This window comes from Bubalus bubalis, chromosome 8 (assembly GCF_019923935.1).
Source record: "Bubalus bubalis isolate 160015118507 breed Murrah chromosome 8, NDDB_SH_1, whole genome shotgun sequence".
Classification (NCBI taxonomy): domain Eukaryota; kingdom Metazoa; phylum Chordata; class Mammalia; order Artiodactyla; family Bovidae; genus Bubalus; species Bubalus bubalis.
In genome coordinates, this window is record NC_059164.1 from 93,302,605 (window position 1) to 93,330,000 (window position 27,396).

The window sequence follows — 27,396 nt, forward strand, 5'->3', positions numbered from 1 at the left end:
CCTTCCCCTCCTTCTCCCATCCCCTTCCTTCCCCTCCCCCTCTCCCTTCTCCCTCCTCTCCCTTCCCCTCCTCCTCCCTCCATCCCCTTCTCCTCCCCTCCCCTTCTCCTCCCCTCCCCCTCCCTTCCCTTCCCCTCCCCCTCCATCTCCTCCTCCTCCTCCCTCCCTCTCCTCCTCTCCCTCCTCTCCCTTCCCTCTCCTCCTCTCCCTCCTCTCCCTTCCCTCTCCCCTTCCCCTCCATCTCCTCCTCCTCCTCCCCTTCCCCTTCCCTCTCCTCCTCCCCCACCAGTGGGGTGTGGAGACACCTGCTCTCCTCCCTCAGAGGGTGGCCAAGCCCTGGGGAGTGGCTGTTTTCCAGGGGTGCCAGGAGGCCCTTCAAAACTTACTAAACCAAATACTCACCCTCACCTTGCAGGCCCTTAGTTCCTCAAATGGAAACAAAGCGAAGAGGGAGGCAGCAGGAAAACAGAGGAAAAACTTAGAATTCCAAATTCAACTACAGCTGTTTATAGGCCTGAAATTATTCTTTTTCATTGGTAATAACCCTTTTCTGATTTTAAAAGTGATTTCCTCCCAGGGGGGAAAGCTTAAAACATGTGGGAAAAAAAAAAAAATAGCAGTCATCTGTAATCTCACTTCTCAGAGCAAACTTCCTTAATATTTGGCATATTCTCATTTTTATGTTCATATATTTTTACATAGTTGAAGTATATTGTATATATGAGTTTGTATCAATTTTTTTCACTTACTAGATCATGACCACCTGCTCCAATTGTTTTTAGCTGTTGCAAACTATTCCATCATGTAGATGCATTTAACTGTTGAGAGGTTCCTGAGCACTTGTATGCTTTATTATTGTTGTTATTATTATTAAAACAAGGAGATCAAGGAGATCAAACCAGTCAATCCTAAGGGAAGTCAACCCTGAGTATTCATTGGAAGCACTAATGCTGAAGCTCCAATACTTTGGCCACCTGATGGGAAGAGCCAACTCATTGGGAAAGACCCTGATGCTGGGAAAGATGGAGGGCAGGAGGAAGAGGGGTCAACAGAGGATGAGATGGTTGGATGGCATCACCGACTCAGTGGATGAGAGTTTGAGCAAACTCTGGGAGATGGTGATAGACAGGGAAGCCTGGCGTGCTGTAGTTCATGGGGTTGCAAAGAGCTGGACGTGACTTAGCGACTGAATAACAACAACAAACTGTAATTAGCACTGCATGCTTACGCATACAACTAAGTTTTAAGAATTTCTTAAGTTACATTTCAAATAAAGTGGAGCCCCTGGGCAAAACTCCATGTGTATATGTGTTTTAGTTGCTCAGTAGTATCCAACTTTTTGTGATCCCATGGACTGCAGCCCGATAGGCTCCTCTGTCCATGGGATTTCCCAGGCAAAAACACTGGAGTGGGTTGCCATTCCCTTCTCCAGGGTATCTTCTCTACCCAGGAATCAAACCCGGATCTCCTGCATCACAGGCAGATTCTTTACCATCTGAGCCACCAGGGAGAGTCTTGATTTTCAGAAATCAAGTGGCTGCTTTACAGCCACCAGCAATAACATTTATACCAATAATTGACATCCACCTCCATCCCAAATGAGCTTAATTTTGTTCACAAACAGTTCGCCTCTCTGGGCGTTGAGAGAAGAAAGGAGATAATCCTGTGAGATCTTCAGAATGTTGCGTTTGAGCTGAATCTGTCTTTGGTCATAGTTGGAGAAAGCAGCTGGTGGCAAGTGGCCAGTACCAGGAGACTAGAATTATTTGTGGAATGTCAAAGTCCATGACTGTCTCTGTAGAATTAATTAACCGATGTCCAGCTCTCTCACAGTACAGGAAGCTCCATGAGGGTGTAATCAGATCTCTCTTACAATCTATTCTTGGCACCCAGCAGAGTCACTGGCCTTTGTAATCATGTGCTCAATAATTAGTTGTTAACTGATGCTTAGATGGAGTTCTTCACCTTCTTTGTTATTTCACCAGGCCCTTTTCCTCAGTTCTGTCAGGAGGCCACTGCCCAGGTTCACGCGGAGAATTTTTCTCCTCAACTTCCTTACCATCTAAGGAAGCCCTTGGGGATTCCTGTAGCAGACAGGCATTCAATCCACCAATGACTCCCCATCCTCTTCATTTCTCCTTGTTGGATTTTTTTTTTAAAGATTTTTTTTTTTTTGATAGGGACCATTTTTAAAGCCTTTGTTGAATTTGTTACAATATTGCATCTGTTTTATGTTTTGGATTTTTGGCCAAAAGGCATGTCTAGCTCCCTCCCTGACCAAGGATCAAACTTGCACCCATTGGAAAGCAAAGCTTCAACCACTGGACCAACAGAGAAATCCCCTCTTCGTTGGATTCTGTGTGTGGCAGATACACAGTGTCCCCACCGGGCACAGGTTTCCCACAGGCCCCTTTCCGCGAGGAGCCTTCCACTTCCCCCAGCTGGTGCTCTGGTGCTCTCCCCCCAACCACCCACCTGCTGTCACCCAGGTACAACAAGCTCACGTCTAACCTGAGAGCGGCTGCTTTAGCATCGAGGAGGGAGTGTTTCTGATTATAGTTGGAGGGTTTGCTTCCCACTGCATTCCAGCTATCTACCAGATCAGTAATTAAGTCAAGGAAAAAAGAAAAGAGTGTATAAATGTGTTTGGTGTGACCTGTTTTGGAGAAATAACCAACTTGTTTGTTGGTTACTAGATACCTTACTCTCTCAAACCAGCTGGGTTTTGATTGGTATCCCTTGAGCTCTCACACACAAATCACTGGAATTAAATTTGTCTCACCGAGGGATTACACTTTGCCTGTTATTGAGATAACTAAGTGCCTTCCGGAGCCTTTCTGTGTTTCCAGGGGGAGGGTGGAGGTCTGGAGTCACAGGTGCCAAGAACAGTGTGCCAAGCAGCCCTCCTTAGGCTGCGTACCTTCTGGAATGAAAACTCTGCTTGCTGTGGTCATTTGGGCTTCTTATGTTCTTTTTCAGCACAGGTGGAAACATTTCATCCCATGGCACCTTGGTTTCTGGGGCACTGCTGATTCAACTGTTTATTATTAATATTTGGTCTGTTTTATTAACACCCTGAAGCCAAGGTTTTGATGGAGCAAGTCCAAAACAAAGCACAACAAAAACAAAACAACCGCCCCCCCCCCCACCCCAACACACTTACATAAACACATGAACAAATGAAAAACTTGCCCAAGCACGTGAATGGCCTTCCAGTGCTTTCCTCAGATGAAACTGTTCTCAAGTTTTACTAAATGATTTGTTAAATTATTGACACTGGCTATTAACTGCCTGGAATCACGAAGGTCAAGTCTATTGACCGACCATGAAACTGATGTTCACAAGCTGACAAAGACTTGGCCACACATGATATAAAATTCCTATACAAGCATTCTGTCTCAGACAAACTTGTTCCCCAGTCTAGAAGACAAGCTGCTCTCAAGCTCTGAAAAGCAGGAGTTCTCTGTCAGTAAAAAAGAATGCCAAATAGACCTTGATGTTTAAGGCTTGTAACATGGCTGGTGAGTACAAGATTGCGCTGAGTTCTGAATTCCACAGGCAATTCATTTGTTCACCCAACATTTATTTATTAAGCACTCATCTTGGGAATAGAAAGATCTGTCCTCAAGATAGTTATAAAGCTATTTTTAAAGAGAGTGAAATGAGTAATTACAGTACAAATGAACCTTCTTTTTCTTGTTTTCTTTTCTTTTTGGTTTGGATGAGATGTAAACATGCGACATTGAAACAGAGTAATCTCTTAAGAATTGGATTTTGCCTCTGTGGATGCCCTAGAAGAGAATGGAAGACGTTTCCCCCTTTCAGGATGGTAAGCAGGCCTCTATTCAGATTCCTTGGTGGCTCAGTGGTAAAGAATCTGCCTGCAATGCAGAAGACGCTGGGGACGCAGGTTCGATCCCTGGATTGGGAAGATCCCCTGGAGGAAGAGATGGCAACCACTCCAGTATTCTTGCCTGGGAAATCCCATGGACAGAGGAGCCCACGAACCACAGCCTGTGGGGTCACAAAGAGATTCCTGAGAAATCTTCACCTGCAGGAGGTGACCACAGGAAGTGGTGAGGGTCATTTGTGTAATCTCGTATGAGTGAGATTAGATTTCTTTGTCTAAGAAAAGGGTGGAGGTTCAGGGGGTAGGAAAGCGGCATCAGCCAGACCCAGGAGAGCCTCAGTTCAGTTCAGTTCAGTCTCTCAGTCGTGTCTGACTCTTTTCGACTCCATGGACTGCAGCACGCCAAGCTTCCCTGTCCATCACCAACCCCTGGAGCTTACTCAAACTCATGTCCATAGAGTTGGAGATGCCATCCACCAATCTCATCCTCTGTCGTCCCCTTCCCCTTCCCCTTCTCCAGGAAAGTTCCTCAATGGTTAATTTCATGTGTTAAGTTGGCTGGGCCACAGTGCCCAGTTTTTTTGCCAGAGTTGTGGTAGCTGTGAAGGTTTGATTCTTTTTTTTTCAATTGAGGTATGGTGGATTTACAATGCTATATTAGCTTCTGGTGTATAGAAAAGTGATTCAGTTATATTTGTTGTTCAATCCCTCAGTCATGTCTGACTCTTTGTGACCCCATGGTCTGCAGCACACCAGGCTTCCCTGTCCTTGACTATCTCCTGGAGCTTGCTCAAACTCATGTCCATTGAGTCAGTGATGCCATCCAACCATCTCATCCTCTGTTGTCCCCTTCTCCTCCCACCTTCAATCTTTCCCAGCATCAGGGCCTTTTCTAATGAGTCAGCTCTTCACATCAGGTGGCCAAAGTATTGGAGTTTCAGCTTCAGCATCAGTCCTTCCAATGAATATTCAGGACTGATTTCCTTTAGGATGGACTGGTTGGATCTTGCAATCCAAGGGGCTCTCAAGAGTCTTCTCCAACACCACAGTTCAAAAGCATCAATTCTTTGACACTCAGCTTTCTTTATAGTACTAAACTCACATCCATACATGACTACTGGAAAAACCATAGCTTTAACTAGACAGACCTTTGTTGGCAAACTAGTGTCTGTACTTTTTAATATGCTGTCTAGATTTGTCATAGCTTTTCTTCCAAGGAGCAAGTGTCTTTTAGTTTCATGGCTGCAGTCACCATCTGCAGTGATTTTGGAATCCAAGATTTGTTTCCATTTTTTCCCCATCTATTTGCCATGAAGTGATGGGACTGGATGCCATGATCTTCGTTTTCTGAATGTTGAGTTTTAAGCCAAATTTTTCACTCTCCTCTTTCACTTTCATCAAGAGGCTCTTTAGTTCTTCTTCGCTTTCTGCCATTAGGGTGATGTCATCTGTGTATCTGAGGTTATTGATATTTCTAATGGCAATCTTCATTCCAGCTTGTGTTTCATCCAGCTCGGCATTTCACATGCTGTACTCTGCATAAAAGTTAAATAAGCAGGGTGACAATATACAGCCTTGATGTACTCCTATCCCTATTTGGAACCAGTCTGTTGCTCCATGTCCAGTTCTAATGTTGCTTCCTGACCTGTAGGATCCATTTCTCGGGAGGCAGGTAAAGTAGTCTGGTATTCCCATCTCTTTAAGAATTTTCCACAGTTTGTTGTCATCCACACAGTCAAAGGCTTTGGTGTAGTCAACAAAGCAGAATGTTGACTGTATTCTCTCTGGATGTTTCTCTGAAACTCTCATGCTTTTTCAATGATCCAACGGATGTTGGCAATTCGATCTCTGGTTCCTCTGCCTTTCATACATCCAGCTCGAACATCTGGAATTTTACGGTTCACATACTGTTAAAGCCTGGCTTGGAGAATTTTGAGCATTACTTTGCTATCATGTGAGATGAATGCAATTGTGAGGTAGTTTGAACATTCTTTGGCATTGCCGTCCTTTGGGATTGGAATGAAAACTGACCTTTTCCAGTCCTGTGGCCACTGCTTTTTCCAAATTTGCTGGGATATTGAGTACATCACTTTCACAGCATCATCTTTTAGGATTTGAATAGCTCAACTGGAATCCTATCACCTCCACTAGCTTTATTCGTAGCAATGCTTCCTTAGGCCCACTTGACTTCTCATTCTAGGATGTCTGGCTTTAGGTGAGTGATCACATCATGGTTATCTGGGTCATGAAAATCTTTTTTGTATAGTTCTTCTATGTATTCTTGCCATCTCTTCTTAATATCTTCTGCTTTTGTTACTGCTACTGCTGCTAAGTCGCTTCAGTTGTGTCCAACTCTGTGCGACCCCATAGATGGCAGCCCACCAGGCTCCCCCGTCCCTGGGATTCTCCAGGCAAGAACACTGGAGTGGGTTGCCATTTCCTTCTCCAATGCATGAAAGTGAAAAGTGAAAGTGAAGTTGCTCAATCGTATCAGACTCTTCACGACCCCATGGACTGCCGCCTACCAGGCTCCTCTGTCCATGGGATTTTCCAGGCAAGAGTACTGGAGTGGGGTGCCATTGCCTTCTCCGCTGCTTTTGTTAGCTGCACACAATTTCTGTCCTTTATTGTGCCCATCTCTGAGGAGAGCTTCAGGCACTAGGAAGAACTGGGTGGGAGAGCTCTCAGAGTTTAGAGAAGGGTGGAGATGCTGTGGAGCCAGCCTCCATGGGGGACATCCTTAAGGTATGAGCAGGGAGCTGGAGAAGGAGGCTGTAGGATCCATGGGACAGCAGTGACAGAGAGTCAGTGGGGAACAGGGCTTGAAGCAGCAGAACCAACCAGGCCTCTTCCGGCTGGAGCATGGGGAGTCCGGGGGACCCCTTCTAAGCACTCCAGAGTTGACCAATGAGCCAAGGGAGTGGAACCCATCTCTGGAACAACTGGTATCGAATTTCTCTTCAATTTAGGTGGGTGGGCTTGAGGTAGTTCTAGTTAATGTCAAGAACATTTTTAAAGTACCATAATTGGTACCTAATTGTTGAATAGTTCATATCTGCTACCTGTGTGGGATGCTCAGTCTGGACCCCTAACCCAAAGTGAGGAATTCAGGGCGGCTTCCTGGAGGAGGTGACCCTTTGGCCAAAGCCTAAGAACAGGTAAGTGAGCCAGGTTAAGGCAGGATTTGGGGCATGGGAAGAGGTATTTAGGGAAGAAGGAGAAGAAACATAATTAAAGAGCAGGAGAGGGGAGAGGGATAAATTGGGAGACTGGGATTGACATATACACACTACTATATGTATATATATATGCTGCTTGCTGTGCACAGTTGTGTCTGACTCTTTTGCAGACTGTCCTCCAGGCTCCTCTGTCCATGGGTTATTCTAGGCAAGAATACTAGAGTAGGTTGCCATTTCCTTCTCCAGGGGATCTTCCCTACCCAGGTAATGAAACCAAGTATTTTGTGTTTCTTACATTGACAGGCGGATTCTTTATCACTGAGCCACCTGAGAAGCTTCACTATGTATATGCTACTGCTAAGTCACTTCAGTCATGTCTGACTCTGTGGGACCCCATAGACGGCAGCCCACCAGGCTCCCCCGTCCCTGGGATTCTCCAGGCAAGAACACTGGAGTGGGTTGCCATTTCCTTCTCCAGTGCATGAAAGTGAAAAAAGTGAAGTCACTCAGTCGTGTCTGACCCTCAGCGACCCCATGGACTGCAGCCCACCAGGCTCCTCCGGCATAGGATTTTCCAGGCAAGAGTACTGGAGTGGGGTGCCATTGCCTTCTCCTCTCTCTATGTATAATAGATAACTAATAAGGACCTACTGTATGGCACAGGGAATTCTACTCAATTGTAATGACCTATAATGGGCAAAAAAATCTAAAAAAGAGTAGATTTACTGACTTACTTTGCTGTACAACAGAAACTAACACAACACTATAAATTATACTCCAATAAAAATAATTTTTAAAATTAAAAATGTGTATATTTAAAAAGCGGGAGCAGGAAGGAGATAGTAGTGTCAAAACCTAAAGAGCCCAGGATGTTAGATGAATTCCGTTTGTTTTTTTTTTTTTTGGTCAAAGGACATATGGGATCTTAGTTCCCCAACCAGGGGTTGAACTCATACTTCCTGCATTGGAAGGGTAGAGTCTTAACCCTTGACTGCCAGGGAAGTTCTGTTAAAGGAGTTGCTGATGGTTTAACGTGGAAGGAGGAGCGAGAGAGGTTCCACAGTCCGTATTCCACAGAGTCTGCAGGCATGTCAGTTCGCTATGCACTCTCTCTGTGTGAACTCAGACCCAAACCCTGACAGCCATTCATTGTTGAATGAAGAAGGGTAAGATATACACCCTGGAAAATCCCAGCCAGTCCTGAAGCCAGGTGAGGTCTGCCCATTTACCTCTGCTTCCAGCATCATTCATTCTCCCTGTATCTTGTCTCTCTTAGCCTCCCAGCCAAACACTAGTCAAGCTAGTACAGCTTTGGATCACTAGTAAGCTGGGAAAATAGGCAAACAGACACTCCGGACAGAGTCAGGATTAAGTCACACAGGATAACTATACAATCCTATCTATATAGAACCCCGTATCTATCTATAGAGCTCTTGCCTTTCCAGTGCCCCACATAATCACAATATCTCACACTGTTTAGGATTTTTCCACACTTCACATAGGGCTTTTACAAGTGTTTCCATATTTGATTTCATTTTCACAGGAATCCTGTAAAAAAAAAAAGGCATGCCGGGTGTTATTTATTCTAATTTTTTAGAAGAGAGAAGTGGATTGCTCACCACATGCAGTGAGTGGGAAAGCTGATTTGAACCTCTGTTTGCTCACTGCAGACCACCTCTGACTCAGTGAGGCAAGCAAGGCCATGACCCAGATTTCCATCCACTTAGGTGTTAGGATTCCCGAAGAGAGATGATTGTATACCAGGCTCTTCAGATGCATTTAATTTAGAGGTATTACCTGTGTTCAAGCAGTTTGCAATCTAGTGGTGACAAAGGAAGGCAGGTCATGGGATGGTTTTAGAAACATATACAGAGATAAAATTCAGAAGCAGAATGTGACAGGGTCAAAAATATTAGAGCGCAAGTACTTGCAACCCTACTCTTCTCTCATGCTCAACCTGAGAGCCTGGGTACCAGGAGCTGGAAGCTTGTGTCCACCCCAAGTCCATGTTGAAGACCTCACCCCTAAAGTGATAGTATCTGGAGGCAGGACCTTTGGGTGGTAACTAGGTTCAGATGAGGTCATGAGGATAGAGCCTACTAATTCCATGTTGGGATTAGTGCCCTTGTAAGCAGAGAGAGAGACCAGAACATTCTCTCCCAATTATGTGAGGACACAGCACGAAGGTGACCAGGAAGACAGCCCTCACTAGACACTTTAATCTGCCAGTACCTTGATCTTGGACTTCTCAGCCTCCACAACTGTGAGAAATGAATGTTGTTTAAGCCACCCATCTATTTTCCTGTTACAGCAGCCTGAGCTAAGACCTCCAGCCTTTTCAGTTGTGTGGCGTGGTGCTCTAGGATTGGAAGACACTTAGAGAAGGCAAGGAAAGAGGAGAGGACAGGAAGATGGAGAGTGTCTCTGCCACAGGGAGGCTCCAAAGGTAGAAGCCATAGAAGCAAGAGATTTAATAGGTAGCTGGGGGCAGGGTGAGAGCAATGCTCATTTCTATCTCCCAAACTTGACTGGAGAACCTGATAGAAGAGGTGCAACATCTCCTTCCAGGTTGTGTGTGTGTGTGTGTGTGTGTGTGTTTGAATTCCTTGGGGGGCAGGAGAGGTGGTAGAGTAAAGCCTTTCAAGGTGGAACTTCTGCTCAAGCATCAGAGACAGCCCCACCATGGGCCTAAGGAAGGCAAGGGAATCCACACACAGGTTGCAAGACCATCTGGAGGGAGAGAAAACCAGAGCTTCAGCCACTCCTACTTGTCACCCTCTCCATCAGCTCCTTCCTTTCCTTTCTCCCAGGGCTGAGTGAGACTGATTCTCTGGGCTCCTTAGACTGTTACTGAAGAAGAGGGTCACAGGAAGGAGATGCACTGAGGCAATTTGGGAGGATGTTCTCTGAGCTGACTGAACGGAAAAGACTCAAAGATGGGGGCAGATTTTGAAAGATAAGTTATAGAACCAAAGCCTGCCTGGGCAGAGACCACAGTTTCAGGTCCAGACAGCTTGAGTGAAGGATCCGAAGTGACGTCAAAACCAGCCAGTGGTTACACTGATGGAACAGATGACTTACAACATCTTTGCTAAACACGTAGAATAGATTGAAGTGTAGAGGAAGTGCGAAGGTAAAAACTTTTCTCTTGAGCTCCAGGTCCACATTTCCAACTGTCTGCTTGAAATCTCCAAATAGCAGGCTCAAAACCTTATCCAGTGTCTACCTCGCAGCCTGCTGGTGTGTTCTAAGCCCCTTCTCTTCCCACTCACGTTAGGTGCCTCCTCTCTCTGCCTCATCCTCATCCCAGAGATTATCAAGTGCCATGGATGATCCCACCAGAGAATGTCTCTCACAATGCCCCCACCCCATCTCCTGCTAGCCTGGATCAGGTCTTCCTAACCTCTGATTAGATCTCGCCCTTGGCGATTAGGACAGTTGCCTAATAGACCCCTCTTCTAAGCTCTCCTCTAATCTAACCTTCAGCTTAGCTATAGCTGTGCTGTGTTCAGTTTTGTCCAACTCTTTGCCACCCCATGGACTGCAGCCTGCCAGGCTCCTTTGTCCATGGACTTTTCCAGGCAAGAATACTGGAGTAAGTTACCATTTCCTCCTCCAGGGGATCTTCCTGACCCAGGATTGAACATGGGTTTCCTACATCTCCTACATTAGCAGGTAGTTACTTTACCACTAGTGCCACCTGAAAGCCCTAGCTAGGTACCATTGTCCTAAAGATGGGGTGCCCGTTCCCATGAAACTCCCGGCTATCTACTTGAACTCCCCCTCACAATTGGAGATGTATTTCTGGTGAGTTTGGAATTAGGGGGACAGAAGGCCCCCACCCCAAAAGAAAGACTGTTCCCCCATAGGAAAAAGAACCCCATGCAGTAGCCTTGATGTTGTATCAGAGCCCAACAATGGCAGGAAGTGGTGATCCTATGAGCAACATGCAGCCTGAGTCCAGAAAACAATAGTTCATGTTACCTCCCTGCGTAATAAATGTAGTCTGGCTCCCGTTGCCTGTGGGATAAAGCCCGGCTCCACAAAGTCATTCGCCGTCTGATCCCGCCTAGCCTCCCTCCCATCTCTGCCACCCCAGTCTTACTTTAGTCTTCCTGCACTTGTCTCCCTGCTCTGAGCAGGCCATGACCTCTGACAACAGTTTCCACTTGCCCACACAGTCCTCTCCTGGAATGCCCGCTTCCCGTATTTCCCTGGCAAACACCTGCTCCTCCTGCAGATGACCTTTTCCTCTGGGAAACTTTCCCTGACTCCCAGGCCTGGGTTCACCTAGACCTTGGCTCATTGGTACCAACTGTAGTCAACTACAATTTACATGCTTACTTGTTTCCCTCTACACTTGGCATATTTTAAGGACCCACCCTCCCATGTCCCCTTCTGGGAACATGCCTGCTCTCACAGGCGCTGAAGGAGCCATCAGTTCAGTTCAGTTCAGTCACTCAGTCGTGTCCAACTCTCTGCGACCCCATGGACTGCAGCATGCCAGGCCTCCCTGTCCATCACCAACTCTGAGAAGGAGCCATACTTTGTTCTTTTTTTTAAATTGAAATATGGCTGATTTACAATGTTGTATTAGTTTCTGGTATATGGCAAAGTGATTCAGATATATATATGTGTGTGTGTGTGTATACATATGTGTGTATATATATATATACATGGGCTTCCCAGGTTGTGTTAGTGGTAAAAAACCTGCCCGCCAATGCAGGAAACATAAGAGATGTGGGTTCGATCCCTAGGTGGGGAAGATCCCCTGGAAGAGGGCATGGAAACCCACTCCAGTATTCATGACTGAAGAATTCCATGGACAGAGAGAGGTGTCTAGTGGGCTACAGTCCATAGGGTCGCACAGAGTTAGACACTAAAGTGACTTAGCACACACACACATCTACATGTATGTATATATACTTTTTAATATTCTTTTCCATTATGGTTTATTACAGGATACCGACTACAGTGAATATAGTTCCCTGTGCTGTGTGGTAGGACCTTGTTGCTTATCCATTTTATATATGTTAATCCCAAACTCCTATCTTATCCCTCCCCCTCCCTCTTTCCCCTTTGGTAACTGTAAGCTTGTTTTCTATGTCTGTGAGCCTGTTTCTGATTTGTAGATAAGTTCATTTGTATCATATTTTGGATCCACATATCATATGATATTTGTTTTTCTCTTGCTGACTTACTCCACTTAGTATGATAATCTCTAGGTCCATCCAAGGTGTTGCACATGGCATTATTTCATTCTTTTTTATGGCTGAGTAAGTCCTGGGTGTTCTCTGGAAGGAATGATGCTGAAGCTGAAACTCCAGTACTTTGGCCACCTCATGCGAAGAGTTGACTCATTGGAAGACTCTGATGCTGGGAGGGATTGGGGGCAAGAGGAGAAGGGGACGACAGAGGATGAGATGGCTGGATGGCATCACTGACTCGATGGACGTGAGTTTGAGTGAACTCCGGGAGTTGGTGATGGACAGGGAGGCCTGGCATGCTGTGATTCACAGGGTCGAAAAGAGTCGGACACGACTGAGCGACTGAACTGAACTGAACTGAATATTCTACTGTGTGTATATAAATATTTACACACCATATTTTCTTTATCCATTCTTCTGTCAATGGTCATTTAGATTGCTTCCTTGTCTTGGCTATTGTAAATAGTGCTGCTATGAACATTAGGGTGCATGTATCTTTTTGAATTATAGTTTTTGTAGGAGCCATCATTTAGACAAGACTGCTACCCATGTCCACAGTTAATTGGACTGGAGCTAGATACTGAACCAAGGGCAGCAAGGGAGAGCAGGATCTGCTGGATTTTCTTTCTCGGGGCCCATTCTCATTGCTGGCTCCTGCAGCTTGGTCTGGGATACAGGAAGTAATGAAAGATTCAGAGAGCACACAGTGTGTCCTTCCTTGGGGCCTGATGTTCCCATGAAGCTGGCCTTCTTCTCTCTACCTTTCAAAGTCTTTTTATATTTCTTTTTATTTAATGTCCAGACTTTTTAATTATAGTGGTGGAAGGAATGGGTAAAATTTTGTCTACTCCATCTTGCCAGAAGCAGAAATTCCTTAAAGAACAATTTTAGGGACTTCCCCTGGTGATCCAATGGAGAAGGCAATGGCAACCCACTCCAGTACTCTTGCCTGGGAAATCCCATGGACAGAGGAGCCTGGTAGGCTGCAGTCCATGGGGTCCCGAAGAGTTGGACAGGACTGAATGACTTCACTTTCACTTTTCACTTTCATGCACTGGAGAAGGAAATGGCAACCCACTCCAGTATTCTTGCCTGGAGAATCCCAGGGATGGGAGCCTGTGGGCTGCTGTCTATGGGGTCTCACAGAGTTGGACACAACTGACATGATTTAGCAGCAGCAGCTGGTGATCCAAAGCTAAGACTCTGAGTTTCCACCACAAGGGTCATGGGTTCAATCCCTGGTCTGAGAACTAAGATTTGACATGTTGCATGGTGTGGCCAAAAGGAAAAAAAAAGAAGAACAATTTTACAAAATGACTACCAATGCACCTTCCACCCCACCTACCACAGGGCACACCACGCATGGCTTTGTGCCCCTTTTCCTCCACCCAGTGAGAACCTCTTTCCTCTACTTTCTTTAGTTTTCCATATATGCAGGAGACCTGGGTTCGATCCCTGGGTCAGGAAGATTCCCTGGAGGAGGGCATGGCAACCCACTCCAGTATTCTTGCCTGGACAATTCCCATGGACAGAGGAGCCTGGCAGGCTACAGTCCACAGGGTCACAAAGAGTCAGACACGACTGAAGTGATTTAGCACGTACATTGTACGGTGGCCAGTTTTGCGCTCCTACCAACAATACTGCCACAGACATCCTTGCACACATCTTCTGCAAGCACATGAGTTTCTCTGGGTGCACACCTAGGAGAGGGATTGCTGGGCCACAGGATGTGGACATACCCAACTTGATGAAGTAAGGTAACTTCCAAAGTGGCCGTAGCAATGTGCCAATGGGACTTTACCTTATTTATTCTGTGTATGACTGCTTTATGCTCACTGTTTAAGAATGAGAATATAAAGACATACTAGTAGTTAAAGAAAAGAAAAACAGCAGATGAAGCAGGCAGAGAGATGACACCAGACATCCCTTCCAGCCTGACATCTGGTGAGGCCATGCCTTTTCCCTGATGCTGGATGCACAGCCCTGAGTTCTGAGAGACTGGGGTCTGCTCCCCACACTCGCCCCTGCTCCCTGCCTAGGCAGAAGTGATGTGAATGAGACAGAGGGGGATGTGAACAGCTGGCACATGAAATTTACCTTCCTGGAGGACCTGCACACACATTTCTCAAAGGACCCAAGCATATACCTTTTTCTTCATCAAACTCTGCAAATTCTCCTCCAGTAGGAAAGCTCAAAAGTCCAGGTCCTCACCCACAAGGATCCTTGGACTGGCTTCCATTTGTGGAGTTTTCCCATCCTCCTTGGAAGAAAACACCTGTGTGGTTTTTACTGGGCTTTCTGCTTTTGTGACATAAGAGACAATAGCCAGAATGGAGTCCACCCCAGTGATGACTCAGGCACATGGTGACAATCTTCATTCAACCCCCTCTTCAGGTAGATAGACTGAGGCAGAAAGGGAGGAGAGGAGGGAATGGAAGGTCTTGCTGGAGGTAATGCAGTCTTACTTCTTACCACAGATGGAAAACAGCCAGCTTATTTACACTCCCGGGCCTCTGCAGTCCCACTGCCTGGATGCTCTGAGCCCTGGTTTTTGCTGCTGGCTCCTTCCTTTCAACTGGAAATCAGCTGAAGCATCTTCTCAGAGAGGCCTTGCCTAGCCTCCTGGTCTAAGCCTGTCATCTTCAACACTTACCTCCATCGCTCTTTATCACATCAGGCTGCTTTTGGGACTTTCCTGATGGTCCAGTGGTTGAGAATCCACCTTGCAATTCAGGGGACGTGGGTTTGATCTCTGATGGAGGAACTAGGATCTCAGATGCTGTAGAGCAGTAACTAAGCCCATGCACCAAAACTAGAGACTCCGAGTGCCAACACAAAAATCCCACACTACACAAGGAAGATCCTGAGTGCCACAACTGAGGCTCGATGAAGTCAAGTAAGTAGTAAAGGAACAAAAATGTTAGAAAAGTCTGCTTTCCTTTTCTGCAGAGCACTTCATAGCGGGCACTGTTAACTGCCTCCCCAAGGCTTATTTCTCCTTCCACCTTGCCCACAGAACTCTGACTTGTTCAGGTGATAATTCCTGCCCTCACCCTCATCTCAGGCTTGTGTTCATGTGTGTTCAGTCATGTCTGATTCTTTGAGACCCCATGGACTATAGCCCACCAGGATCCTCTGTCCATGAGATTTTCCAGGCAAGGGTATTGGAGTGGGTTGCCATTTCCTTCTCTAGGGGATCTTCCCAACCCAGGGATAGAACCTGAGTCTTCTGCATCTCCTGCATTGGCATGCAGATTCTTTACCACTGATCCTCTTAGGAAGCCCTCTCATCTCAGGAGTAAATCCTAATTCATCTAAGCCAATTACACTGCTGCCCATCCCATTGCCAGTGCTTGGTTTGGGACTCAGCACAGAATGACATTCTGGCCAAGGAAATGTGAGGGGAGTCTACAGGGAGCTCCTGGAAAATGCTTTATTTTTCTGCAGGAGAGACACATGGCTTGGAAGAGTTCCTCCTTCCTTCCGGGGAGCGTTGTCCTGAGTGTGACGCCTGGAAATTTACCAACCAGCTTACAACCCTGTGAGGAGCTGAGGGCCAGGCAGAGAGACAGAGCCAAAGGATGAAAGGGATGAAGGCTCTGAGCCCCTGCATTTTTCAAGCCCGAAGCTGTCTGACCTCAGCAGCTCTCGTTGGGTGGGTGTATTAGTCTGTCAGGGCTGCCATAATAAAGTAACACAGACTGGGTGGCTTAAACAAATGGGAATTTATTTTCTCACAGCTCTGGAGGCTTGAAGCCTGAGATCAAAGTGTCAGCAGGGTTGGTCCTTCTGAGGCCTCTCTCCTTGACTTGCAGACAGCGCTTGTCTCTGTGTCCTCACGTGGGCTTCCCCTGCACTTGTCTGTCCCAATCTCCTCTGCTGATAAAGACACCAGTCACACGGGATCAGGACCTGCCCCAAAGACCTCATTTTAGCTCAGTCATCTCTTTAAAGGCCCTACCTCTGAATACAGTCACATTCTGAGGTGCTGGGGGTTAGGATTTGGGGCAGGGGCCAATTCAGTCCCTAACAGTAGGGGAAGAAAGCACTCTTATTTTTTTTTTAAGATTCTTTAATGTGGATCATTTTTAAAGTCTTTATCAAATTGGTTACAATAGTGTTTCTATTTTATGTTTTTGGTTTTTTGGCCGCAAGGCATGTGGGATCTTAGCCCTTCAACAGGGATCGAGCCCCACCCTCTGCATTGGAAGATGAAGTCTTAACTACTGGATCTCCAGGGATGTTCCAGAAATCACCCTTATCATTTAAGCCCGGTCCTTTGGGATCTGCCATTACTTGTGCTGGAGAACAACCTGATTCAATGACTGCCTGACATTATCTTGCTTATTTATTTGCTCATTTATTGACTGTCTCTCTCACTAGGATGTCAGCTTCATGAAGGTAGGGACCCAGCCTGGCCTGTTCAGTGCTGGATCCCTGGTGCGTAGAATCATATCTGGCTTAGAATAGCCGCTCAAGCTACACTTCTGGTTTACGTGAATCAGACAAGGCCATCTCTCCTGACTCTGTCACTCCTGCTAATCACCCTCATGTTTTATATTTAAAAAGTAGAGTCTGATATGCAGGAAATGCCAATCCTAGGCAATCAGGAAGTTCTTCATGTTGGAGACCTGCTGTCTGCACAATTTCAACAGAAAACCTTACTTTTTAGAGAGGCGGAAATCATATGTGGGTCCAGTCAGAGCCTCAGGGGTTTCCAGTTTCAGTCAAACAAGGAAGTGAGGATCAAAGAGAACCTGATGGATGCAGGCACTGACTCTGGCGTGAATCAGAATCACCTGGAAACTTGTTTCAATAATTCAGACGCCTGGCTCCACCGCCGAGACTCTGATTTAATGGGTTAACCATGGGGCCCAGGCCTCTGAATTGTTAACAAGCCACCCAGGTGATTTTAACAAGCCACCTGTGTTTTGAGAACGACCTGCCTAGGGCCTGCGGGAGGAGTCTGAATTGAGGAAGACGGCTGGATTCAGCTGCCCTGGGGCCTGGAGGGACAGAGGCCTAGGAGATGGTGCCAGTCTCTGTTTGGGTACAGTTGCACCAGATCAAGCATGAAGAGCAAGCAGTCCGGCTTCACTGGTGGCTCAGTGGTAAAGAATCCACCTCCCACTGCAGGAGACATGGGTTCCATCCCTGATCTGGAAAGATCCCACAGGCCTCGGAGCAACTAAGCCCCAGTGCCACAACTACTGAATCAGTCCTCTAGAGCCCAGGATCTGCAACTACTGAGCCCATGTGCTGTGACTTCTGAAACCCTCATCCCCTAGAGCCCACGCTCTGCCAACAAGAGAAACCACTGCAATGAGAAGCCCCTGAACTGCAACCAAGAGTAGCCCCCGCTCTCCTGCAACTAGAGTAAAGCATTTGCAGCAACGAAGACCCAGCACAGACAAAAATAAATAAAATTATTAAAAGAAAAAAGAGCAAACCATCACCACAGTTTAGGACCCACACCCTCAGAGAGGCCCCCGAGCATTTGACCTTTCACCCTGCACTGTGACCTTTATGGTCATTTCTGGGAGAAAATATGGACGTGGCCTGAGTTGCTGTAAGTTCTGCTGTGGCTGGGGAGGATGTTCAGAACAGGAGATAGTCTGGCCTACTGCAAGTGTCTAAAAATAGAGCCAAGCCAGCGAGAAGCCACCTGGTTAGGGACCCAGAGGCCCTTGCAGGTGATGGAGAGGCCTCTGAGGCATTGCAGAGACAACAGAGAGGCCTCGGAGGCGAGGAGTCCTCTGTAAGTCACAGCTTCCTTTCCACACTGCCTCTGGCAGTGCCCAATGCATCAGGCAGCTACATGACTTGACCCCAAGAAAAAGCCACTCTTCTCCAGAGCAGCCAGTCAGGCTGGCAGGGTTCAGTCTCACTGCCATGAGTTGGGCCCCAGTGGTCCTTGGGATGGTACCCTGGCACACCAGGAGGGCTTTGTTTTCAGTCCTAATAGGATGGGCCCCATGGAATAGCTGAAGCAAGTGCTTAAAACAGAGGGCCCTGTTTCCTGATCCCACCCTGCCCCTGGCTCACCCTGCTTTCAGCCCCACCTGCTGTCACTGCACCTGGGCAGAAGGGGAGACATTATTGCAGTGAAAGTACCCAAGACGAAAGGAGCTTAAATAGATGTGTATGTCAGAAAACAGAGCTCTTGGAGGCGTGGCTATGTGTGTGTGTATGCATGCATACATGCACTTTATCCTGGAATAAGTTTTTATTGAGCATGTACCATGTTGAGGAGGAGGAAATGGCAATCCACTCCAGTATTCTTGCCTGGAAAATCCCATGGACTGTGGAGCCTGATGGGCTCTACGGTCCATGGGGTTTCAAAGAGTTGGACATGACTGAGCATGCACGCATGCACTATGTTGATAGTTCCATGCTAGGAACCATTTGAATCCCAAAAGAGCATGCCTGGTCCCTGCTCCTGAAGAACTGACAATAGAAATCACTCGTTCACTTCCTGAGCCTGACTGTGTGCCAGGCACTATTCTCAGTGTCTTACAATGTCCTAACTCATTTCTTTTTCACAGCTATCTTCTGCAGTGGTTGCAAGGTAGTCTCAATTATTATTATTCCTATTCTAAAGATGACACTGGGGCAGAGAGAGACTAAGCTATTTGCCCTGGCTCACAACGTGCAAGGGATTGAGCTGGGATGTGAATTGGCACCTGGAGCTGGGCCATCACCCTGGCACTAAACTGTCCTCAAGGTGGTTGCCACAGCCTGGGGGCTAGGAAGATGCTGCCTGAGGCCCCTTCCTCCTCCTGGGAGTTCATGAAGTCATGAGATTGTTTTTGGTATAAAAATAGAGCCATAGGCTCTCAAGTTTAAAGGGAACTCAAATGTTGTGGCATGAACAACCCAGCCATTCTCTGGAACTTCGTATCCAAATAAGAGTCACCCTTTCACCTTTGGAAGTGATGCTGTCATGGCTCCAAAATTCTTGGCTTTCCAGTTTTGGAGTTGCTTCCAGATGCAGTTTTTGAGCACGACAAGAAGTCTCCAGAGAGTTACATTTAAAAAAAACAAAACAAAACAAAAAACTTTTTTTTTCCAAACAGTGTTATTCCCTACTTTATCGTACAAATTATTTCCCAGACTTAACTCTGAATACCTTTTAACTATTTCTGAAAGTCAGATCTGCTGTAAACTGTTCAGGGTTTTGCCACCACTGAGGTTACTCAAAAGAATACACCAGAGGCTCCAAAAGCTATTTCATGGGAAAAGTTAAACAAAATCAAACCCTCTGAGCAGTGGCAGCTTGGTTAGAGGTGGGCAGGAAGGTATCGTTTCCTGTTGGGACCGTTGGAGGAGAGCTGGATGCCTCAATTACCCTTGCTGGTTAGAAAATCAATCTCACTGCCTTATGGTCATCTTTCGTCCACTCCTAGCGGACTAGGTTGTCTGCTCTGGAGGCACGTGTCCATTTTGCCCACTATTGTTGTTCCAGCACCTAGCACAATGCCTGATATACAGTAGATGCTCAATAAACGCTTGTTAGATGAATGAATGAATTGATGCCCCAAGTAATATTAGGAGCTTTAACCAGCAAAGCAAGATTGTAGGCAGCGTATGTCTGTCGGGTATCATCAGAATTTGGAGACGGTTACCTCCCCAGAGAAATGAAAAAGAACACACTTGCCAGATGCAAAAGTATTTCCCCTCAAAGTGGCTTCAGGGGTTCAGCGTGTTGCTAATGAAGACTCAGGAAGCCCTGAGGGCCATTCAAGGGTGTACTATCAGATTTAGAACTAAAAGGGCTTATAAGTGAATTAATGGTTTTGTAATTTGGTTAAGGGCTTCCCAGGTGGCTCAGTGGTAAAGACATGCCCTGCAATGCAGGAAATGTGGGTTTGATCCCTGGGTCGGAAAGATCCCCTGGAGAAGAAAACAGAAACCCACTCCAGTATTCTTGCCTGGGAAATCTCATGGACGGAGGAGCCTTGTGCACTACAGTCCATGGAGTCACAAAAGAGTCAGACATGACTTAGCAACTAAAGAACAATGACAACTTGGCTAAAGACAGGATGTTCAACAGAGTGCGGGTGGGGAAATCCACCTGCAATTTGGAAAAAAAAGCAGCTGAAGGGCAAAAAACTAGTTGGTGTGATCTCTAGTAAAGGATCCCAGGGAGATTGTTTTTCAAGGAGGCTTTCTGAGCATGTACATCTGACGGTCTAGTTGCGTTTCTAGGGAATTGACTTAACGAGTCGATTTTCCTAAGCATGATCAACTCCAGAGGCACTGATAATGTCATACTGTTGGATCCGTGTGGTCCAGCCACGGTGATCTCCAAACCGCTGCCACCTTCTCGCTTTGACATCTATTCAGTTTTAACAAAGCCAGAAATATGAGAGATAATATTTATTTATTAATGTTTATTTATTATTATAAATGTTAACAGCTAAAAAATGTTAAACATTTATATATGCCAAGTATTGTTCTAAGCATTTGGGAGGGGCTAAATTGTGGTAAAATACACATAAAATAAAAATTTCCATTTTAACCATTTTTAAGTTTACAATTTAGTGCTTCTCAGGTGGTGCTAGTGGTAAAGACCCCACCTGCCAATGCAGGAGATGTAAGAGACATGGGTTCAATCCCTGGGTTGGGAAGATCCTCTGGAAGAGGTCATGGCAACCCACTCCAGTATTCTTGCCTAAAGAATTTCATGGACCAAGGAGCCTGGCGAGCTACACAGTCCATGGGATCCCAAAGAGTTGGACATGACTGAAGCCACTTAGCATGCATGCGGCATTAATTACTTTCAGTGTTGTGCACTATTCTTTTTCAAAAGTTTTTCATCTTTCCAAACAGAAATTCTACGTCCATTAAATAGTAACTCCCCATTTCTCCTTCCTGGAACCTCTATTCTACTTTTCTGTCTCCGTGAATTTGCCTAGTCCAGGTACCTCACATAAGAGGAATCATACAATATTTTTCCTTTTGCATCTATGTCTTTCACTTAGCATAATTTTTTGAGATTTATATATCTCACATGCTAGTAAAGTAATGCTCAAAATTCTCCAAGCCAGGCTTCAGCAGTATGTGAACCGTGAACTTTCTGATGTTTAAGCTGGTTTTAGAAAAGGCAGAGGAACCAGAGATCAAATTGCCAATATCCGCTGGATCATGGAAAAAGCAAGAGAGTTCCAGAAAAACATCTATTTCTGCTTTATTGACTATGCCAAAGCCTTTGACTGTGTGGATCACAATAAACTGTGGAAAATTCTTCAAGAGATGGGCATACCAGACCACCTGACCTGCCTCTTGAGAAATCTGTATGCAGGTCAGGAAGCAACAGTTAGAACAGGACATGGAATAACAGACTGGTTCCAAATAGGAAAAGGAGTACATCAAGGCTGTATATTATCACCCTGTTTATTTAACTTATATGCAGAGTACATCATGAGAAACGCTGGACTGGAAGAAACACAAGCTGGAATCAAGACTGCCAGGAGAAATATCAATAACCTCAGATATGCAGATGACACCACCCTTATGGCAGAAAGTGAAGAGGAACTCAAAAGCCTCTTGATGAAAGTGAAAGTGGAGAGTGAAAAAGTTGGCTTAAAGCTCAACATTCAGAAAACAAAGATCATGGCATCCAGTCCCATCACTTCATGGGAAATAGATGGGGAAACAGTGGAAACAGTGTCAGACTTTATTTTGGGGGGCTCCAAAATCACTGCAGATGGTGACTGCAGCCATGAAATGAAAAGACGCTTACTCCTTGGAAGGAAAATTATGACCAACCTAGATAGCATATTCAAAAGCAGAGACATTAGTTTGCCAACAAAGGTCCGTCTAGTCAAGGCTATGGTTTTTCCTGTGGTCATGTATGGATGTGAGAGTTGGACTGTGAAGAAGGCTGAGCGCCGAAGAATTGATGCTTTTGAACTGTGGTGTTGGAGAAGACTCTTGAGAGTCCCTTGGACTGCAAGGAGATCCAACCAGTCCATTCTGAAGGAGATCAGCCTTGGGATTTCTTTGGAGGGAATGATGCTAAAGCTGAAACTCCAGTACTTTGGCCATTTCATGCGAAGAGTTGACTCATTGGAAAAGACTCTGATGCTGGGAGGGATTGGGGGCAGGAGGAGAAGGGGACAACAGAGGATGAGATGGCTGGATGGCATCACTGACTTAATGGATGTGATTCTGAGTGAACTCCGGGAGTTGGTGTTGGACAGGAAGGCATGGCGTGCTGCGATTCATGGGGTTGTGAAGAGTTGGACATGACTGAGCGACTGAACTGAATTGATACACATTATCTATAAGAATTTCAGTCCTTTTTAAGGCTGAATAGTATTCCACTGTATGTGATATCATATTTTGTCTATCCGTTCATTAACCGAAGGATATTTGGGTTGTTCCAACCTTTCGATCATCGTGAAAATGCTGCTACAGACTTTGATGTGCAGGTATCTGTTCAAGTCCCTGCCTTTAATTCTTTTGGGTACACATCTAGAAATAGATTTGCTGGATCATATAGCCATGCTATGTTTACAAGTACTTATTTATTTACTGGCTGTGCTGCAAGGCATGCAGGATTTTAGTTTCCTGACCAAGGATCAAAGCCATGACCCCAGGAGTGGAAGTGCCAAGTCTTTACCACTGGACCATCAGGGAAGTCCTACTTTTTACATAGTGAAGTTAAGTGAAAGTCACTCAGTCATGTTCGAGTCTTTGTGACCCCATGGACTATAGAGTCCATGGAATTCTCCAGGCCAGAATACTGGAGTGGGTAGCCTTTCCCTTCTCCAGGGGATCTTCCCAACCCAGGGATCAAACCCAGGTCTCCCGCATTGCAGGCGGATTCTTCACCAGTAGAGCCACCAGGGAAGCCCAAGAATACTGGAGTGGGTAGCCTTTCCCTTCTCCAGCGGATCTTCCCGACCCAGGAATTAAACCAGGGTCTCCTGCATTGCAGGTGGATTCTTTACCAACTGAGCTATCAGGGAAGCCCACTTTTTACATAAAAAGTCATTTATTCATTACATCAAATCCTATAAAGTGAATCATATTAATATCTTCATCTGACGGATGGAGGTACAGAGAAGTTGGGTAACTTAGTCAAGAAATGGCAGTCAGGATTTCAACTCAGGGTATTGTGCTCTAGAGCCCACATTCTTTTTTTTTTTCTCCATAGTTCACATTCTTAATTACTTTGGCAGAGCAAAGATGTTGCAAGATGATAAGTGAGCAAGAAATAAATAAACACATTGCAGGCAGAGAATACCATAGGAGTTCAGAGCCGGTGAGGTATGTGAGCTGAATGAATTTACAAGGGTTGTTGACACCGGACTGAGAAAACCCTAGTCGCATTACCTAATGGTGAGTTGTTGAAGAATATTGAGAATGACAGTGGCTTGGTAAAAGCAATTTGGAGTGATTCATCTGGCAAGAATGTGTGCAAGACGGGTTAGGCCTGGTAAAGTCTGGAGGCAGAGCTGTTCTGAACAGCAATCTAGACAGGATGCCAAGAGGGCCCGGGCCAGGGGAGGGCAGTACGCGTGGGAAGGAAAGCTGGGGGGCTGTGAGAGATGCAGGAAGAATGAGACAACAGGGTTTGGGGACTGATGGACAGTGATGAGAGAGAAGGAGATACCAAACATCAAAGGTGACTCTGGTTTCCAGCCTGAGTGACTGGGATAATTATGACGACACTGGAGGAACACCGGAAATGACCTTGTTCACGTGGAGTTTAAGGTGACGACAGGACATCCAAATGGAAACATCCTGGAGGCTGTTGGAAATGAAGGCAAGGAGCAGAGCAAAATGTCTGTGCTAGAGAAAGAAAAATTGGGAAAAAAATCTTCCTATAAAGCAAACAAAGAGGAGCTTGCCAGGAGAGGAACTCTGGGGCCCCCACTCGCAGCTCCAAAGCTCTCTGGCCCCTGTTTGCCAGATACTCGCATGCTGCCAGCCAGTTGCGGGGTTGAGCCCTCCCTGACCTGACAGGTTGCAAAAAATTTCCTTTTCTCTTTAGTTCAAAAGGACAAGGTTCAATTTTTCATACCAAGCACTTTTTAAGATGTTGGTTATACAGCGGTCCCTAACCTTTTTGGCACCAGGGACCAATTTCATGAAAAACAATTTTCCCACGAATGGGGGGCGGGTTGGAGGGATGGTTTTGAGATGATTCAAGCGCATTACATTTGCTGCGCACTTTATTTCTAATCTAATGCTGCTGCTGAATGGACAGGAGATACCGGTTTGTAGCCCAGAGATTGGGGACCCCTGGGTTAGAAGGTTTGGGGCCACATCTATCAAAAAAAAACAAACAAAAAAGCCAACCCTTGTCATAGTAAAAATTGGTTCAGGCAAGAATGGTCATGGATGCTAAATACGGGAGGGGCTTTAATAAGACACATACGAATACTTATGTGTCTCAAACTATGTTCCCACTATTGTTTAGTCGCTAAGCTCTATTTAGTTGTTTAGTCGCTAAGTTCTGTCTGACTCTTTAGCAACCCCATGGACTATAGCCTGCCAGGCTTCTCTGTCCATGGGGTTTCCTAGGCAAGAGTACTACAGTGGGTTGCCATTTCCCTCTCCACTAATTACATATTAATTACAAAAGGTTATTACAAATGTAATAAACATTGGGTAGAGAAACCAGATAACACCTTAACCAAGTGATCAAAACTAGGGGCAAAAAGGTATCATGGCTTCCCTTGTGGTACCCTGAGAAGGATACCTCATCATATATAAATATTTAATGTCACATATAATTCCAGTCATAAATATATTGCTGTTGTTCAGTTGTTGTGTCTGGCTCTGTGACCCTATGAACTGCAGCGCACCCTATGAACACAAGCACACCTTGTCCTTCACTATCTTCCTGGAGTTTGCGTAAACTCATGTCCATTGTGTTGGTGATGCCATCCAGCCATCTCATCCTCTGTTGCCCCCTTCTCCTCCTGCCTTCAATCTTTCCCAGCATCGGGGTCTTTTATGATGAGTCTGCTCTTCACATCAAGTGGCCAAAGGATTGGAGCTTCAGCATCTGTCCTTCCAATGAATATTCAGGGTTGATTTCCTTTAGGATGGACTGGTGTGATCTCCTTGCAGTCCAAGGGGCTTTCAAGATCTTCTCTAGCACCACAATTCGAAAGTGTCAATGCTTTGGTGCTCAGCCTTCTTTATGGTCCAAATCTCACATCCACACATGACTACTGGAAAAACCAGTCTGAATCTAATCATGAGAAAACATTCAGTTCAGTTCAGAATTATGAGGAAACATTAGACAAACCAAATTGAGGGACATTCTATAAAATAACTAGTCTGTTAAAAAGAGCAATGACATCATGAAAAATTTTAAAAGGTTGAGAAATCAAAATTAAAAGAGATTAAACATATGACAGTTATTCATCCTGAATTAGATCTTGTGCTAGAAAGAAAAGAAAACACACTTTAAAGGACATCATTGAGACTATTGACAGAATTAGGATATGGACTGTGGCATAAATAAAAGTATTATATCAATGTAAATGTCCCTGACTTTGATAACTGGACCATGAACAAGAATATGCATGTTCTTAGGAAATACACTGATGAAGTAGAGGTCTAAAGTATAAAGGGACATGAATACGTAGTCCATTCTAGTATAATCCAGAAAACAAGTGTATGCATGCACACACACACAAACATTTAAAAATTAGTGACCGAAAGTATATAGGTGTTTTCTTTACTAATATTGCAACTTTCCTGGAGGTAATAATATCTCAAAATAAAGTTAAAACAACAACCATGCCTGACTTGAGCCAACTTAAACAAGAAGGTAGTTTACCGTCTCATGTAACGGCAGGTCCTGTGGTAGGGCAGGCTGCAGGTTAGTGGTCCAGGGACCCCACCCATCAGAGCATTTTGGTGCTTCTTGTCTCTCCATCCTGCAGCCTTCAGCACAGACTTTGTCCTCGGATGGCCACAAATGGTCGCAGCAGCTCTAGGGTTGACCAGCTGTCTGAAGGAAGGAAAGTGCTGGTTCCTCACTATTGGCTCTCAATGGACATGGGTTTTGGTGGACTCCAGGAGTTGGTGATGGACAGGGAGGCCTGGCGTGCTGCGGTTCATGGGGTCTCAAAGAGTCGGACACAACTGAGCGACTGAACTGAACTGTTCCTCTATCCTGCAGCCTTCAGCACAGACTTTATCCTCAGGTGGCCACAAATGGTCACAGCAGCTCTGGCTAACCAGCTGTCTGAAGGAAGCAAAGAGCTGGTTCCTCACTATGGCTCTCTTTCACTTGCACACTATTCCCTCCTTTCTACTCAAACACCTTGCAACAGTACTTAACTCTCCCCCTTTTGTAGCACCCTTTTCATTGTCAGTGTTTCCACCCCTACTGGATTATTTCTATCAGCAAAAAGACTTTTGATAATGTCTTTATCTTGCAACAAAACACAAGCAGAGTTCCTGTCTGGCTACCACTCCAAAACTCTTTATAGCAAAACCCCATCATGGTGTTGCACGCATGCGTGTGTGCTAAGTCACTGTCGTATCCAACTCTTTGCAACCCTATGGACTGCAACCCCACCAGGCTCCTCTGTCCATGGGATTCTCCAAGCAAGGATACTGAAGTGGGTTGCCATGCCCTCCTCCAGGGGATCTTCCCGACCCAGGGATTGAACCGGCATCTTTTACATCTCCTGCATTGGTAGGTGGATTCTTTACCACTAGCGCCACCTGGGAAGCCTCATTATGGTGCTACCTATCACTGCCTCCATTTCTCATCTCCCCCAGTGTTCTTTCTCCTCCCTTCTAATCAGGATTTTGCCCCCATCACTCCGCTGAAACCACAACCTCCAGCTTGCCAAAGCCATGGCCAATTCTCAGTCCTCATCTTATTCAAATGGTCAGGAGCACTCAACATTGTTGATCATTCCCCCTTAAAACTCCCCCATCACCTGTCTTTCAGGACACACTCTCTTCAAGTCTGTGTCTCTTCCCCTCTTATCTCTCAGAGTTCCCAGGGCTCAATTCCATGATTCTTCTAGGTGTCTTCCTCCAGGCCCATGATTAAATACCAAGTGTACTGTGATGACCTCCAAGTTTACAACCTCTTGTAAAAGGTTTCCAGCTCTTCCTGGAGTTCCAGATTCCTGTGATGAATTTTTTTCTTTTTTTATTATTATGGAATAAT